Source organism: Grampus griseus, assembly GCF_964374135.1.
Source record: "Grampus griseus genome assembly, chromosome: 21".
Taxonomy (NCBI): Eukaryota; Metazoa; Chordata; class Mammalia; order Artiodactyla; family Delphinidae; genus Grampus; species Grampus griseus.
In genome coordinates this window covers 34,095,609-34,113,039 of record NC_139015.1, presented here as the reverse complement: position 1 = coordinate 34,113,039, position 17,431 = coordinate 34,095,609, and the positions used below count along the sequence as shown (strand labels likewise).

General features: G+C 43.4%; 1 long non-coding RNA gene across 1 annotated transcript in view; it reads right to left on the bottom strand.

Annotated features, from left to right (window-relative positions):
- The window catches only part of LOC309839024, a 97,362-nt gene that overhangs the window by 16,282 nt on the left and 63,649 nt on the right, over positions 1–17,431 (bottom strand). Inside the window, exon 2 of the long non-coding RNA XR_014298444.1 lies at positions 16,416–16,461. This is a non-coding gene — a long non-coding RNA (uncharacterized lncRNA). The remainder of the gene's footprint in view (positions 1–16,415; positions 16,462–17,431) is intronic.

The following is a 17,431-nucleotide window of genomic DNA, read 5'->3' as shown; positions in this document are numbered from 1 at the left end:
AAGGTATCTCCAACCCATCCTTTCTCCTTAGGACTGCAGTGTCAGTCCTCTGACTCAGTCCTCAGCTGGGGAGGAAACTCTCACTATCTTAGCATCCTAAATTGAATGGTGCCATGCATCTCCTGCACACTAAATTTTCTTTTAGTGTCTTCTTCTCTTAGACTAAGCTCCACAAAGGAGGAATTGTGTCTGGGGGCTGCTGTGTCCTCTGTGCCTGGTGTGGAGACTGACACATAGTAAATATTCAGTAAGTGTTATCCATTATTATTTTAGAGTAGCAACAATAATCATTTATTAAAACCCATTTCACTTCAGTGAAAGATGCCTACTAACTAGAATTTGAATGAAATATAATCTTACCAGTGACATTCATGTCATGGCTCATTCATCAGTTATAACTCCGGGCTGGCTACGGATTCAGAATTTAGCAAAAATCAACAGAAAGCTTTCTGTGAGAATCAGTTGGCTAAATGGAATTGATGATAAAGAGCACTGTATATTTTATTATTTCTAAATTGTGTTACATATCCTTTATATCAGTTATAGACATATATTGACACACACGTACCTACAAATACCTTTTTTTTGGAGCTGGTTGTTAAACATCTACTGATACACTACTGCTTGTGGTGGTTTTATCAGACGTGAATTTTTCCAATTAAAAAGTTTGGTGGACATAAACTTGATGGGCAGAAAATGCTATATCCTTGTCATTTTTCTCTGTGTTTACATGATTCTGTACTAGTTTCCTGTGGCTGCTATAACAAAGTACTACAAAGAGTGTGTCTTAAAACAACGGAACTTCATTCTCTCACAGTTCTGAAGGCTAGAAGTCTGAGACCAAGGAGTCAGCAGGGCCATGCCCCCTCTGAGGCTCTGGGTAGAACCCTTCACTGCCTCGTCCTAGCTCCTGGGGGCGGCTGGTGATCCTTGGTGCTCCTTGGCTTGGAGCTGCCCCTCTCCATCTCTGCCTCTGCGGTCACATGGCTTCTCCCCTGGGCCTTCCTACTGTCTTGTCTTGAGGGCGCCAGCCATGTTGGAGTAGGGCCCCTTCACCCCAGGATGGCCTCCTCTTAACTAACTGCATCTGCAGTGACCCTGTTTCCAGTAAGGTCACACACTGGGGGTTAGAACTTCAACATAGCTTCTGGGGGGACACAATTCAACTCAACAATTATTAACGAAGAATAGATTTAGGTAAGATTCCTTATAAGATCGAACTTAATGAAGTCTGTTTATCTTTGATTTCAATTAGAACAAAGCACAGGAAACACTGCTGACACTCCCTTTCTCTCCTACCCTTCCTGCTTTCCCAATGCAATGCGATTCTTAGAATATCGAGGTGATCACTGCATAATAACTGCTTGGATTCACAGTTCTATCTGACAGCAAAAGTGCTTCCAGTGTGGATACTGGAATAGAGGTGGTGCGCAGGCTTTGTGACCAGACAGACCTGAGTTCAAATGCCAGACAGATCTTATCAGTTCTGTGACCTTGGGAATAGTACTTCAACCTCTTTAGACTTCAGTGTTCTCATCTGTAAAACGGAGATACTAATATCTATTCAGTAGCACTGCTGTGAGGATTTTATGGGATAACAGACTATGCCTGACACGTAGTAAGAGCTCATTTAAAGTAGCTGTTATTACTATTGGGTTTTTTTTGCTGTTGTTGTTACTTGATAAATCCCAGTCAGTCATCTTGTTTTAAGTAATTATTCCTCACCTGATGGAGTGTCTGCTGCAGAGAATCACGTGGGGAAATCAGTGAGGCAGGACCAGACAGACGGGGCCCGGGAGGACCAGTTCTACAGCCCCCGGGGATGGGGGTGGGGGGCTCTGGAGCTAGAGTGGCCCCAGCTGGAGCGAGGGGGCTGCACTTTTAGACGCCCACAGCAGCCAGTCACTGGACGTGGGCTCCCCAGCGAGGGGAGCGTGACCGCGGACGAGGATGCCCCTGCAGAGGCCAGCGGTCCGGGGCAGGGAGTGAGCTGCTAGCTGCCACCGCCCACGCTTTCCACGGCGGGGAGGAGCTCTTTAGTCCCTGGAGGGCGGGGTCTGCGTCGTGCATCACAGCGGCCCCTACAGCGTCCAGTAGATGTAGGATTTTCTCCCCTGCCCCCAAAGAAGTAGGCTTCTTAAGTAAATAATTTCACAGTCACATCTGCGAAGCTTTCTTCACAAACCCCAAATTCTCAAGTCCTTTCTCCACACTTGTTTACTTCAGGGGAAACTGGCTTCAGCGGAAAGAAGACTGACCTTGTCACAGAGGCAGGCAGGCAGGCTTATCTCACGGGTCACCAGCGTGCCAGACCCTCACCAAGCTCGGCGGAGCGCAGAGTCTCGTCCACGTGAAGGCTGTAATAGCGCACGTGGTGTGGTGTGCCTGGGTGTGGGAAGCGACAAGAACCGCGTCCATTTAGCAATCCCACTCCTCTCCACCTGTAATTCCACTGCTCCTTTATCCAGAAAGTTCTGGCTTGCTAGGTCACCATGATCACTTTAGTTTATACCCTACACTCTAAAAGATTAAAAGCAAAATATAAAAGAGCAGAGAGGAGACCATCCTTGTCCTGATCCAGCATCTGAATCACACTGGCCATCTGACTGTTGGCATCACGGGTCAGCTCTCCACCTGGTGTCCATCTGGCCACTTTTCTTTCTTGATTTCCGACACATGGTTGCCTCCCTCTTTGCATGACCCCTTCTTTCTTGACCACTGGCCGGCTCATGGCTGGCAGCTGCACAGGACCGTCAGTCTTAGCTGAGATCCTTGGCTTTCAGTGTTTATCTTGTTTTGGCTGTTGTTAACCCAGTGTTTTTCGTTGCTGCCTTGTTCTTCTGGATCTTACTTATATCTCTTCTGAGCTGTGGCCAGTGGGAAGCCCTCTTGGACTGTCCTGACCCCATGGCTCCTCAGGTTTTAGGGCAGTGCCCCTGTGTCCAAGTTTGGTCTGAGACATCACAGTTCTCCTAGCTGAGTAAGAGCCTGTCAGGTTGGAGCAAGGAAGGCAGGATGGGGTGGTGGAAAGAGGGATGGACCAGGAATCAGAGGCCTGGGGACTGGTCATTGAACCCTGCAATGTCAGCGCTCAAAGGAGCTTAGAGATTGTATTGTTAAAATCTGTTATTTAATTTAAAAGGGGACTAAAGCCCAGAGGAAAGTGTCTTGCCTCAGTTATAGAGCTATTTAGTGGCAGAGCTTGTATGAAAATCTGAGCCTGGAGTCTAGTCTCTGGTTTCTGCTCACAAACAGTATGAACTCAGCAAACACATGTCTCTGAGCCTCACCTTCCTCATCTCCCTCCAGGGGACAGCAATAGCCTCAAATAGGATCAATGTGATTAAATACGATCATGTATGCAGGAAGGATGTCTAAAGTCTTAATGCAATGTAATATGAAGTCTCTCATTTGTCTTCTTGACAGGCTATAGATAGTTAAGTACCTTATTTTTCTTGTGCTTATATATTGAGACATAAGTCTACATGTTACAGGAGGAGACAAACACACATCACTCCCCTAAGGTTAGACTTAACTTACCTACCTGTGGCTAGTGACAAGAGTAGCAAGTGCTTAACTAATCAAGTTATCTAAGATTTTGAAGAATAGTAAACTTTGCTGCATTTTTCATGATTAATCTATTTTTTTCTCATAATCTATAAGGTGAGTTCAATGAAATTACACATACACAACTTATTTTTTAAAGGTTATATTCCATTTATAGTTATCCAATATTGGCTCTATTCCCTATGCTGTACAATGTATCCTTGTAGCTTATTTATTTTATACCCAGTAGTTTGTACCTCTTAATTCCCTCCCCCTATCTTGTCCCACCCCTCTTCCCTCTCCCCACTGGTAACCACTAGCTTGTTCTCTATAGTATCTGTGAGTCTATTTCTTTTTTGTTATTTCACTAGTTTGTTGTATTTTTTAGATTCCACATATAAGTGATATCATACAGTATTTGTCTTTCTCAGCCTGACTTATTTCACTTAGCATAATGCCCTCCAAGTCTATCCATGTTGTTGCAAATGGCAAAATTTCATTGTTTTTTTATGGCTGAGTAGTATTCCATTGTATATATGTAGCACATCTTCTTTGTTCATTCATCTGTTGATGGACACAGGTTTTGCTTCCATATCTTGGTTATTGTAAATAATGCTACTATGAACATTGGGGTGCACGTGTCTTTTCAAATTAGTGTTGTTGGTTTTTTTCTGATACATGCCCAGGAGTGGGATTGCTGGGTCATATCGTTTCAGTTTTTTGAGAAAACTCCATATTGTTTTCCATAGTGTCTGTATCAATTTACATTCCCAATATACAATTTATTTTGGTCTCAAATAATTTGTAGAACTAGGAAAAAAAAAGGAAGGTAACCAGAATGTAAAGTTTGTCTCAAACTTTTTCAACATTTAAAACAACAAAATGGAGTAGAGGAAAGAGCACGAGGTTTGGGCTGGGAGGCTCAGATGTGAGAAGGGTGGATTTATGTAATCGGGGTAAGCTGTTCTCCCTCAGGTTACCACTGTATCAGAAAAGAAAAACGATAAGATTCCTGCCTCAGCAGGTCGTCGTGAAGTCAAGCAGGAGAACGTACCTGAAGGAGTTTCGTAAACTCTAAAGCGGATTCAAACTTCTGCTCAAGCCTGTTTAGTTTCCGTGTACCCTGTTGACCTACACCGTGCATTACCATTTTTTACCTGCTTGCTAACCTTTTTAGAAAGGGGCTTTCATATGGAACTTGGATTTCTGTCTCTACTTGGCAGCCCTGGACTGACATTCCAGGCAGCAGGAGCATCAGGACAGCCCACCTAACACGGAGACCAGGTGAGAGCTGCTGCTCCTCATCAGGCCACCGCTCCTCATCGGGCCACCTCTTGTTTTTATTACATTGAAATTTTTCTTGTAATGGAGTGAAGAAATAGTGAAGCATTTCTTAGATTCAAGTCTTCATCAAAAGTTAGAAAATGAAAGATAGATTGAGAGGGTTGCAAGGCTCAGAAAAAATGAGAGGAAGTGTGTTTCTTTGCAGAAGCTAAGTATGTGTTTATGTGTTTACTATGTAAACAAGTCTATCTGTATTCCAAGCACGTCCTAAGATGCCTTTATGAAACAAGCCCAGCCTGAATACTGTGACAGGACTCGACATGTCAGGCAGTGTTAGCGATATTATGTCAGCGTCTCCTTATCTGTTATTTCTCCTCCTCTCTCTACTTAGCAGGATAGGAATTGCTTTTACAGTCATTACATCCCTCTGCGACCCTGAAGCCCTCTATCATAACATTTTTGTAGTATTATCCAGTAAGTATCAAGTGTCTCCAGTTTAAGTGTGAATTGCTTATTTTTAACCTCCCCACATTTCCAGCCTTAAATTCCAGTTCATGTAAGGGAATATGAATTTAAGGACCAGAAGGACAGACAGTTGTCTACCATCTGCCACAGGAAGTCACTTGTGCAAGATGTAAAAATTGACTCAGAGCATGAAATTGATTATAAAGTCCAGAGGCCTGTCAGCCTGAATTTCCTCCTGATTGGCCTTGAGTACATTCCTTGCAGGTCATATGTTCTACCTTTACTTAATGGCATTTAAACACATTCCCAAACACCCATGAAACTGTGCACCTCAGATTGGGACTTGAACCCATGTGCCAGGACTCGAACCCAGCTTAAAGCCAGATTGGAACTTGAACCCACACGGCCAGGACTTGAACCCGGCCAAAACCCACAGCCTTCCAACTGAGATCACACACCTGGTTTCAGGACTTAATGAAGCTCGGGTTCTTGATGTTTCATCGTAGAAAGAATTCAGTGAGAGACAAAGTGATAGCTAAGAAGTGGATTTATTTAGAGAAAAACACATTCCACAGACAGAGTGTGGGCCATCTCAGAAGGCGAGAAAAGGCACCTCGGTGTGGGGTTGTCAGTTTTTATAGTGGTGGGTAATTTTATAGGCTAATGAATGGGAGGAGTATTCCAGCTATTTCTGGAAGGGCAGGGATTTCCAGGATTTGTGCCACCGCCCATTTTTTTGATTATGGTTGGCCTTGGAACTGTCATGGCTCCTGTGGGTGTGTCATTTAGCTCGCTGATGTGTTACAATGAGCATATACTGAGGCTCAAGGTCTAGTGGAAGTCGACTTGTCCACCACCTTGGACCCATTTGGTTCTAATCCGTTTATGTCATGTCCTCGGGCTATGCCATTCTTTCAAAAGTTGTGTTCTGCTCCCTCCCCTCCTGTTTCACCCAGGCTAGAAACTCAGTTACCTTGGGTCCTCTTTCTGCTTCACCTTCCACATTAATTTAGCTACTACATGTCATGAATTCTACTCTGAAATGTCTCTGGAATCTGTCACAATTTCCATCCTCACTGTCAAATATCATTGCAATAATTTTTAAGCTTTTCTTTTCCCTGCCTTTTCCCCAGTTCCAGGTATTTTTGTGGTAAGAATCTTTGCTGCAAGGAGTTTTGCTGCATAACTAGTTGGCCGTAAGACAATTTTATTGTAAAAGATAAGAAGGACATAATAAAAAAAGATTAAAAGGACATAATGAAACATGAAAAATTAATAACAAAAAATTTTTAAGATTTTATTGTAAAAAATGAAAACACAAAAAAATTTGACTACCTTTAAAATGTGTAGATTCAGGGTTATGTTGTATTGGGGTATATCTTAGAGAAAGTGATGATAGTTTCTCAATGTTGATCATTAAGGATTCAGGATCTAATGTCAGACATAAATTCTTTATGATATAAAAATATTTGCTGCAAGTCTCTCCAGATTTTCCTGGAAGTAAAACAAACAGACAGGGACACTGCTATTTTTCATCAGTATATGGAACATATGTAACCGCTAGAACATAGCTGGGCTATATTGAAATGTTCTATCACATGCCTAGTCCTTATATTCCACTAAATCAAGGAAGCCACATTCTGTGCCAAATACCAAAATTCCATCTACATCATGTTCTCCATTATCAAATGGCAAAAAATTTCGCATTTTCAAGAAACCTACACTCATCGGGAATCACATAACTATTTCTTTTGAGTGGGTAGGAGGACCTTGGTGCTTCTTTTGCCTCCAACTTCTAATATTGTTAATATTCATAAATTTTGTTAAAAGTACAGAAGAGAACAAGCAGTGTATCTAAATCAGCCAAAGGATGGATCATTAATGCTCTTGAAGACTGTTGTGAATTACTAGGTGCATCTTTTATATTGTCTTGAATGGCACTGAAACCAAACTGTCAACCAGCTGGTTTGCCTTTTAGAGCAAAACTGTCCTACAGCCAGATAGTTGTGCAATGAAACTGCTCACAGCAAAGATGTTTATGGCAAAAATACCAGACGTGCTTTCCCGCACCCCACTGCATTCTTAATGTTTTGTATATATTTACATGCAAACAAATGGTATAACCATCTCTCTTGTTCCTGTGATTTTCTATTGTCTGATGAGGTTCAAAGCTCTTACGGTGGCACCTTCCAGAGCTGGGCCCTTGTTTATCCCTTCAACCTCAGTTTTGATAATACCAAACCCCATTTAGACCCCACTCATTCATTCATGAATTTCACAAATTTTTATTGAAACCTGTAATATTCTGAGTGTTATTCTAGGTTCTGAGGACTCATCAGTGAACAAAACAGACAAAAATGTCTACCTTTCTGGAGCTTATATTCTGGGGATGGGTTGTAGGTGGCAAATAATAAACTAAATAGGTAGAATATAGAGTGTTTGATAGTTATATGTGATATGAGAAAATAAAAAATAAGAGGATAGGGTGTAAGAGGAGGGATGGCAAGTTTCTGTAAGAGGATTAGGAAGGCCTACGGAGAAGGGTCATTGAATAAAAAATGGAGGGGGAGAGAAGTGTGGCTCAGGGAGTCTGGGGGGAGCGCTAGGCTCCCGGGGGTGGGGGGGGGGGAGTGGGCAGTCGGGGAGTAGAAGGAGGTAGGAGGGATGGGGGGCTCAGGTCATTCAGGCATTCAGGGCCTTGGTCGGCCACAGTGAGGACTTCAGCTTTTACTCAGTGAAATGGGAGTCATGGGAGTTTTTGAGCTGGAGAATTACATGATCTGTCTTACCATATACGTGGATCGATCGCCCTGTCCGCTCTGCTGAGAATGGATTGAAGTGGGGCAGCCCTGCGAGAGATGATGGTGGCTTGGATGAAGGTGGAAGCAACAGAGCTGGTAAGACGTGATTGGGTTCTGGATCCTTTCAGTGGAGCCAAAAGGATTTGTTGACACTTTGGAGAGAGGATTACAGAGAGGATTCAATCCTGACTCCTAGGCATGTGGCTTGAGCAACTAAAGGATGCAGCTGCCATGACTAAGAAGAGGCAGACCATGGGATGGGCCAATGGAGGAGGTGGAAAGGGTAAGAAGTTCAACTTGGGGGGTATTAGGTTTGAGATGAATGTTGAAGAGGCAGCTTGAGGTGCGCCCCCTTCACACCCAGGAATAGCAGTGTTCTCACCTTTCCCTCCTTACCTCATTCTTTCGTGTTTATGTGGGTTTTGCACTTGCTTAAATGCACTTTCCTTTCGGCCTCCACTTTACCTCTTATTGCATTGCATTGTAATTATTGTTTTATCTTCTCTTCCTTTCATCATACTGTCCTGCTACTCATCCTCAGCATAATGCCTGATACAAAATAATCAAGAAAAGTCTATCGAATAATTCAAACCTATTGGGGCCATAATCTCCTATGTTCAGTTGTTAGGTTTCTTGATATATGTTGCTATTTTTTTCTCTCCCACAAAAAGAGCTGTTTGGCACACATTGTTTTAATCAATGTGAATTAAATTCTATTTTTGTTGGTGTGCTTTTTTTCATATTCCCTTGGGCATGCGATTTATCAAGCATGAGTAGTATCTGGCACACAGAGTCTCTAATAGCTTCCTTTTATTATTAGATCAATGATCGAATTCTTGAGAAAGGAACTATCTGGAAAGAGAATGCCCCAATTCTTTGAAAATGGTGTTAAAGAGAACACATGGCCATATAAACAATGAACAGTGAAGTTGCTTTGGGGGCACTTGAAGCCTTATTTATGGAAACTTGGAACCATTTTAAAGTATTTTTTCAGAAGCCAGTGAGTTAGTTATGATAGTTTGGCCTCTGAATATTGGATGCATTTAACGTGTTTTTCTTTAGTGTTTGGCATATTTTAAAAGAAACATGAAGTAAATAACTAATTTTAACAAACAAATTCTCACCCACACCTCTCCACCTTCACCAGACCTCCAGTCCCTCTCTGCACTCAGTTAACAGCTATTTTCCTCATTTTTTTTCAGAACTAAGCCTTCATAATTTATATTTATGTCTATCCTTTTTTTTTACATAAATGGGCCCCTACTGCATTATCTTTTCTGTCACATAGTTTTCTTTCACTTAACATATCTTAAGCATGCTTAAAAAGTTATAGCATGTAAAATAGCTAATACATATCAGTATACTTTTTTCTCGTTAATACCTCCATAACATCCCACTGTATAGATGGGCTATAACCTAACTTGAAACATCCTACTGCTGAGTATTCACGGTTAGACATTTACTGTTGCAATAAAAGATGCTACAGTGAACAACTTTGTGTATATACACACATATATATACCTATATATACAGATACATTAGCATTAAGTACAATAGGTATTTGTATGTATACATATTACTATATGTATTTGTATGTATATGTATATATAGATATATATGTGTATACGGTTCATGTACAGCCTTCATGCTAATTATCTGTAGGATACATTTCAAAAGGGCAATTGCTGTTATAATTTTTGATATATAATTGACAAGTCTGAGAAACCCAGCAGGACACACTGGTGTCCACAAACACAGGCTGCACAAAATTTAATCAGGACCCAGGTTTCCATTATCAAAGCCTCATTAGCCAAGCCATCCGCACTCATTTCGAGATTGCCGGCTGGCCAAAAAACAAGTAGCAGATGTTGACCTTGCAGAGGTTCACTTAATAGAGTTGAATTTGATTCAGATTCAGTCACTGCTTCCGCAGCCGTCGGGTGGGCCAGTAGTACTGCAGAGGTGAGGTCGTGGTGTGCACTGCCAGCTCGACGTGCAGGCATGACTCACACCTTTGCCTTGAAAGGCTCCACTGTGTGTTTGATCCTGGGTGTAGTGGGGATGTGACTCACCCACTGACTCAGACCCCCAGCGCCTCCCAGACCTGCTGATGGAACTTCCATGTGGGGCGTTAACTCCGTCCTACCCTGCTCTCCAGCAAGTTGGTAAAGAGAGTTGCAGCCTAGGATGGCCTTTGGCTGGGCAGAATGCAGCTTGTCCTTGGGGTTCTCCATCCCCAACTCCTGCCCTCCACCCAACTACCCAGCTCCCTAATGTCACTTTAAACACAAAGGGGTCTTTTAAGTATAAACCAACAAGTGTGGATGGGTAATATTGTGACTACACATTTCAGTTCAGTCTATGTGCTTAATTACAGGGATATAATTTATCTGTAAATAAATCCGCCAGCGTAAGTGCAGTTTGAGCCTCATCCCTCCTAAGCAGGGAGATGGTAGCTTCACAGCCTGGGCGAGTGGACCTCATGTTTTGGGTGGGTTCTTTGTCCTCTACTAAAGCCCCATGCTTCCCCTACCCCTTCCAGAGTCACTTCTGCACATGCTCTGGTTGACAGGGTTATGAATGGTACAAGATAAATTACGTGCTACCAATTGTTGGTCTTTTGGTTTATTCTTTTGCTTTCTCCTTCCTTTCAGGAGATGCCGCTGCTTCTCCCCAAATTTTCCCTTTTTCCTCATGCTCCTTGTGGTGTCAGCATCTGCATTAAATTTATGTCTGATTTATGTTTGTTCAGATTTTTCTATCTCTCAAGAGATTTTTCTGGGACTGGCTTTTTTCATGGCGGGAGAGGCTATTTCTCAGCCATTCAGGAAACCTCATTAGTGGGTCAGGAAAGATCAGCTTTTAGGCACAATCATCAGAGAGAGTGCTCCCTACACACACACACACACACACACACACACACACACGCCATAAAACGAGCCCTCTCTATGCTAAATACCATTTCTGCAATTTAAAAACCACTTGAGACTGGCAGAAAGGTCCCCTCAACACCTTCCCTGAATCCTGCACTGCATCCTCAGGCCGCCCTGCCCTGCGGTTTGGGGTGTTAGCAGATGGGAGGGATGGAGCAGATGTGCTTGAGTAGAAGTGAAGCCGGAGGGAGCATGTTTGTTTCATCATCTGGGTAGAATGTTGTCACAGGTGGGGCTGGAAGAAGATGGCTGTGATCCTGTCCCTGGGGTGATGCTTATTCTGAGCTATGGCTTTAATTTTAGCTGCCTTTCCTAAATTCTTCCAAATTGGCCAGTTAAAAGCACAATATACCATTTGCAGAAAGCATTTTTTATTTCAGCCTCACCTCTTCAATCCATGCTCTGAAAGTGTAGCTTGTCAAGGAGAACCAAGGGCACAGATGTGCTACATCTCAACACATATTGACACTCACTGCCACGTGGAAGCTCAGTTTAGGGGAAGGAGATCTGAGCAGGAGACAGGATCTTAGAAGGAGACCCAGACTGTGGCCTTGAGGAGGTGAGTTAACCTCTCCTGCCTGCCACCCACCCTGCCCCAGGCGCAGTCATCTAAAGGCGGGAGGCCAGCTCAGGCCTCTCACAGCCCCTTCTATCTCTATGATCCAAGCACTTAGTTAATTTGTTATTGCACTATTCCTCCCAAGAAAAAGAAAGAAGTACAAATAAGTGATTACCCAAGTCCCATGAGGTGAAGAAGATTACATTAATGGAAAATCTACTGTAAGTCAAATGATGTAAGTCAGACCAGATGACTGTCCAAGCCCTGGGATTCCTTGAGTACATTACTTTTACTCAGAAACAATGGCACAAGAGAGGGAGTATGAGGTCATGTAAAATGTGCTCAGCACAGGGCCGAGAACACAGTCAGGCACCAAGAAGTGAGAGCTGCTATTAAAAATAATAATAGTTTTGTTGTTAACTTTTAAAAAATTAATTAATTAATATTTGGCTGCATTGGGTCTTCATTGCTGGGTCTTCATTGCTGTACACGGGCTTTCTCTAGTTGCAGTGAGTGGGGGGCTACTCTTCGTTGTGGTGCATGGGCTTCTCATTGCAGTGGCTTCCCTTGTGGAGCACGGGCTCTAGGCGCGTGAGCTTCAGTAGTTGTGGCACGCAGGCTCAGTAGTTGTGGCTCATGAGCTCTAGAGTGCAGGCTCAGTAGTTGTGGTGCACGGGCTTAGTTGCTCCGCGGCATGTGGCATCTTCCCGGATCAGGGCTCGAACCTGTGTCCCCTGCATTTGCAGGCAGATTCTCAACCGCTGTGCCACCAGGGAAGTCCCCATTGTTAACTTTTTATAGAAAGTTCCTAATGTGATGTCATAGTCATGTATATTATCTGTCTGTATAGTTTCCACTGAGCAAACAGGAATATACTTTTAATTTAATATTGTATAGTATCTCTCCATGAAAGATGCCTCATTTGAACTCCTAAATCATGGACTAATTTTACTACAAAAAATAAAAAGTTTAGGGACACATTTACTCAGGAGAACAGGACAGTCTAGTAAGAAGAGTATGAGCTTTGGGGCTGTCTGGAGTTCTTCTTGGCTGCAAAAATTAAGGACCTTGTAGTTAGACATGGTGCTGCCTTTGAAACAGACACGTTCTGGAATCCTGGGGTGTTATTCAGCACACAAAGCCTCAGTTTGTTCCTGACCTAATGCAGGGCATCTGCCTGTGAGATGCATGACCAAATCCACCCGTGCACCCCTTCACCAGGTGAGATGCATAATCAAATCTTAAGGTGAACATCCACCTGTGCTCCTTCACCAGGTGAGATGCATAATCAAACCTGAAAATGAACACCCACCTTCACCAGGTGGTTGACCTACAATGTCAAAGGATGTGAAAGTCTGGCTTGGTTTGTGCCTCAACCCAAAGGTGTAGAACACTGACTTTGATCCCGACTCTTCAGAAGCAAGATGCTTTCCATCTTGGTGGTCTCGCCCAGTCTGCCCAGCATTGTATAGCTGCCACCTCCCTGCCAAAGTGTCCTGCCAGCGTCAGGCTTGGCCCAGGTGAGGAGGCTTGCAGTCCACTTGGAGCTCTGTGCTCAAGCAAGCAGGCTCTGGAGCTGGTTCCCTGCCCCGGGCCTGTGGTGCAGGCTACAAGGGGCAGAGCTGATGCTTCTGTGATGCTCATGGAGGTGAGAGCCACGGGGCCCTCCTCGGTCCTCACCCAGGGGGAGTCTGTCTGTCCTGCCTTGTCCTGGGGGTTCACTTTGGCCACGTGAGACCATCAGCAACTCACCCAGTACCTGCTAGTCCCTTCCTTCAGGGCAGGTACCATTGCTGTAAGAGCTCCTATCTTCCCAGTATCTGTCCTTGACCCCCAAAGGCTGGTCCCTGAGCCAACTCCGTGATTCTGAGAACCACGGCTCCCTCATGGCTCCAGGAGCCCCCCCAGCGTGGATCCCATTCTGAACTAAACTTCTGGACTTGTGATTCAGGCCCTCCCCGACAGCTCTGCATGGCCTGGCCCCAGCCCCCTCTGTACACACACCTCCTTACCCTCTGCCCTCACTCCAGGCCCACTGACCTCCCTCCTCATCCCACGGGGACCTGTTAAACTTGATCCTAGTTTTGATCCTTTGCAGTAGCTGAGCCTCTGCCCTATGTGCTCTCCCACCCAATTTTACATGAGTTGTTCCTTCTTATTGTGCAGATCTCAGCTCATATGTCACTTTTTCAAGAAGGCCTTCCCTGATGACCCCAGTCTCTTTCTCATCACCCTTTTAAAAATCTTTCCAGAGCATTTACCAGTAACTGACACTTTCATATTTGCATTATCATGTGTGTCTTTGTCTGTCTCTGGCCTTACAATTTAAGCTCCATGAGAGCAGGATGTCACCTGCTCAGCCTGTGCTACAGCACCTGGGACATCTCTTGGCATGTGGAGCTGCTCAGCAAACGCTTAGGAAATGAATGAGTGTGAACCCCACCCCAGGTGGAGGGAGGCCAGAGACCCCCACCCTGCTCATCCCTTCTTTGGTTGCCACATGGCCACCTCAGCTCACAGCCCCTACCCCACCAGGCCTGCCTAACACCTGCAGGTTTAGGCTGCACAGTGTAAAAAGATGTCCTGCATTTTGTCACAAAAGCACCACTGTTCTCCTTTTTAAAACAAAATGCAAACACAGTAATGAAAGATCGAGACTTATACTATATACTTATTTCTTCAACACATGGTTAAAATTTTCCTTTCTAACTTTTAAAAGTTGGTTTATCACGAATAAAGCCAAATCACATTCCAGGGCATCCTCCATACTCTCCCTCCCTGCCCGCCCCCACTCCCCTGGCAGAGCCTGAGGGCCCCCACGTAGCATGGAGCTGGAGCAGAGACACGGGGAGAAGAGCTGGGGGATCAGGCGGAGGCACTGCTCACCCCCCAGCGGCATGGGCTCTGAGTGTGTGTGCCAGGCTGGGTGCCAATGCTGAGAAAGTGAAAACTGTTCCCCGTGACGGAGGTAATGGATGACAAGCTGGGTTGGCCTGAACCAGTGAGAGAAACTGCACGGCCCCACTTGGACGAGAGGCTTAGCTGAGAACTGCTTGAAAACAGGCTGGAAAGCCAAGCTGCCAGGCTGCCCTCAGGGGCGTCGAATCTCACATGGATTCTCCAACCATACAGCCCACAAACCCAGGACGACCCTGGTCTGGAGTAGGGAGTAAGGTGTAGACAGTGCATAGAGAGTGTCAAGGGGAACCAGAAAAGAGATTCAGGAACCTTCAGATGAAATCCAACGCATCTACTGAAGTCCCATCTGTAATTCTAATTCCTAACAATGGTATAAACTTTGCACCCTATGGGGCATTTTCTCTACATTACCTTGTTGATCCTTATAACAATCTCATATAGGAGGCAGAGCAAATAATATCATCCTTACAGTCAAGAAAATGGAAGCTCTGAGTGGTTAAGAAATTGACCACAATGTCATAGGTGTCAGATTCTCTTGTGGGTTCAGTTCAGTAGGTTCAACTGAGTCTAAGAAACCACTTTCCCTAAGTTTTAACTTTGAATAACTTATATTAGCCTAAAGATCTTGCCATTAAAATGGTAATTATTCATTTTATAAAAAGAATCTTAATTTATCAAAAGAATATATGACTTGTTTAAATAACAAACTCCTTTAAATGTATGCTAAAATATTTTAAAATATCTTTATTGATGTATGTGCACTGGTGCATTTAAATGATCAGATTTATTGTATAAATTAAACAGGCAAACTAGAGTATGTAAGGAATTCCTATAAATCAATAAGACAAAGCAAACAAAATAAAAATGGACAAAAACTTTTACCAGCTGAGTCATGGAAAAGGAGGCCCAGAAGCCACACAAATACCTGCTTGAGAAGGAAAGCTAGTCCCCCTCCCGCCTTCCTCCTGGACACATAGCTGCCCAGCCAGGGACCATGACTCCCAGCGCCTCCTAAGGATGTGCCTAACTTTTGCCAATGGAACGTGAGTTGAAGGAGTGTGTGCAGCTTCTGCCTTATTTGCCTATAAGACAATTGCTTTCTCAGAAACTCTCTAATTTTTTTCCAAAAGTTAGTGTGTGGCAACTACCCAACTTCAACCATGGGGACGAGGAGGATGACCTAAGGGATGGCAGTGTGACAAAGGGAAGGATCCCTGAATACCAGCCTGACTGCCCAATGCAAGGTGGTTACGCAAGAGAGAACTACTGTACCTGGGGCCTCTTTGTTACATCAGCTTAGCTTTACCCTAACTAATACAATGTTCAACCTAACTAGTAATTGGGAAATTCAGGTTAAAATGAGATGTCATCTCATGCCCTAAGGATGGCAACAGTTTAAAAGTCTGATGATACTAAAAATCGGCAAGACTATGGGAAATGAGAAACCTGCATATAGTTCTGCCAGGAGTGTAAATTGGTATAACCACTTGGAGAACAATTTGTCAATATTACTGAAGTAGAAAATGAGCTCCCTACAATCTGTTCACTTCACTTCTAGGGACAGTAAACTTGCATATGGAGACCGTCTGTAGGGTGATTCCAACATCACTTTTATTAGCAAAATTGAAAGCAACCTGCAAGTCCATTAATAAGGGGAATAGATAAATAAGTTGTGATATTTTCACATAATTGAGCACAATCAGCACTTAAAATGGATGCACTGCCTCTACATGCATCAATATGAATAAATTTCAAAAACACAATATTGAAGAGAAAAGAAAGTTGAAGAATATGTATAATATGACAGCACTAGGTAAAACTCAGAGTAGGCAAAGCATAACGATGTATTGCTTTGACTACATATATATGTGGTAAAAGTATAAAAGTGTAATCTGGAAGAATACATACCAGATTCTTGAGACGGTTGTCTCTGGGGAAGGAAGGTAAGATGGATCTGTGGAGAGAAACAAGGAGGGTTTCAACATTACTCACAACGTTTTATTTCTTTTGTGAAAAGATGTCATGTGAAAATTGTTAACATTTGTTAATTATGGCTGTTGGGTCCGCTCAGTGGTGAGCTACAGCTGGATCACCCCGGGAAGGGTAGATTGTGTGCAGATCCTCCCAGCTCTCCATTCAGTGATATCACCGTGATAGCTGGAAGTATTCACACCAATTCACAGAAATCAGCAAGTCCTACAAATCAGAGCTTTGTTTTCCTCTTGAGAGTTGGTTATTAACATTGACCACTGGGTACCTACTAAATTAATCTTGGAACTTTTAAATATTCTTTAAACTTTTCAAAATATAAAAATTAAAATTCTATATCTAATTTTTCAGAATTATGCGTTTTGCACAAAGCATCCTGAAGGTGTGTCTTGCTGGTGGTGAAAAAATAAAGCATCTCTCAGAAAGAGCCAACCAAAGGTCAGGCTTTTGAGAAAACCTGGTTCATTTGGGTTGGGAGAAAACTTTGGACCTTCTACTTATTACACATTTTCAACGGCTAATGTCTTCAAATCATATATGACATTCCCTATGTGATAAGAAGTTTCCTGCCTCTTTTCTAAGAAGAAAACATCTTTCACAGCTGCTAGAATGCCTACATTTACCTCCAAACTCCAGGCATCGACACAAGTTTGAATCCTACTTCTGTAAAAATAAATCTGGTTTAAAGGGTTTACAATGTGGCCTTGAGGCTCAACCTGGTTTGAGCCAGCCTCTGCCTCCATCACCTTGGGAAATGGGAATCACATCCTCTGAACCCCACATCAGGACAAGTGGCCACATAAGGAGGGAGGACTGCGGGAAGAGTGTTTGACTTCAGTGCTGTCATTAAGATTCTGGGCTTTTGATCTTCTAATCGTAGTACCAGGTGAAAAAGGTGACTTATTCCTCATTAATCACACACAAATCAATCCTTG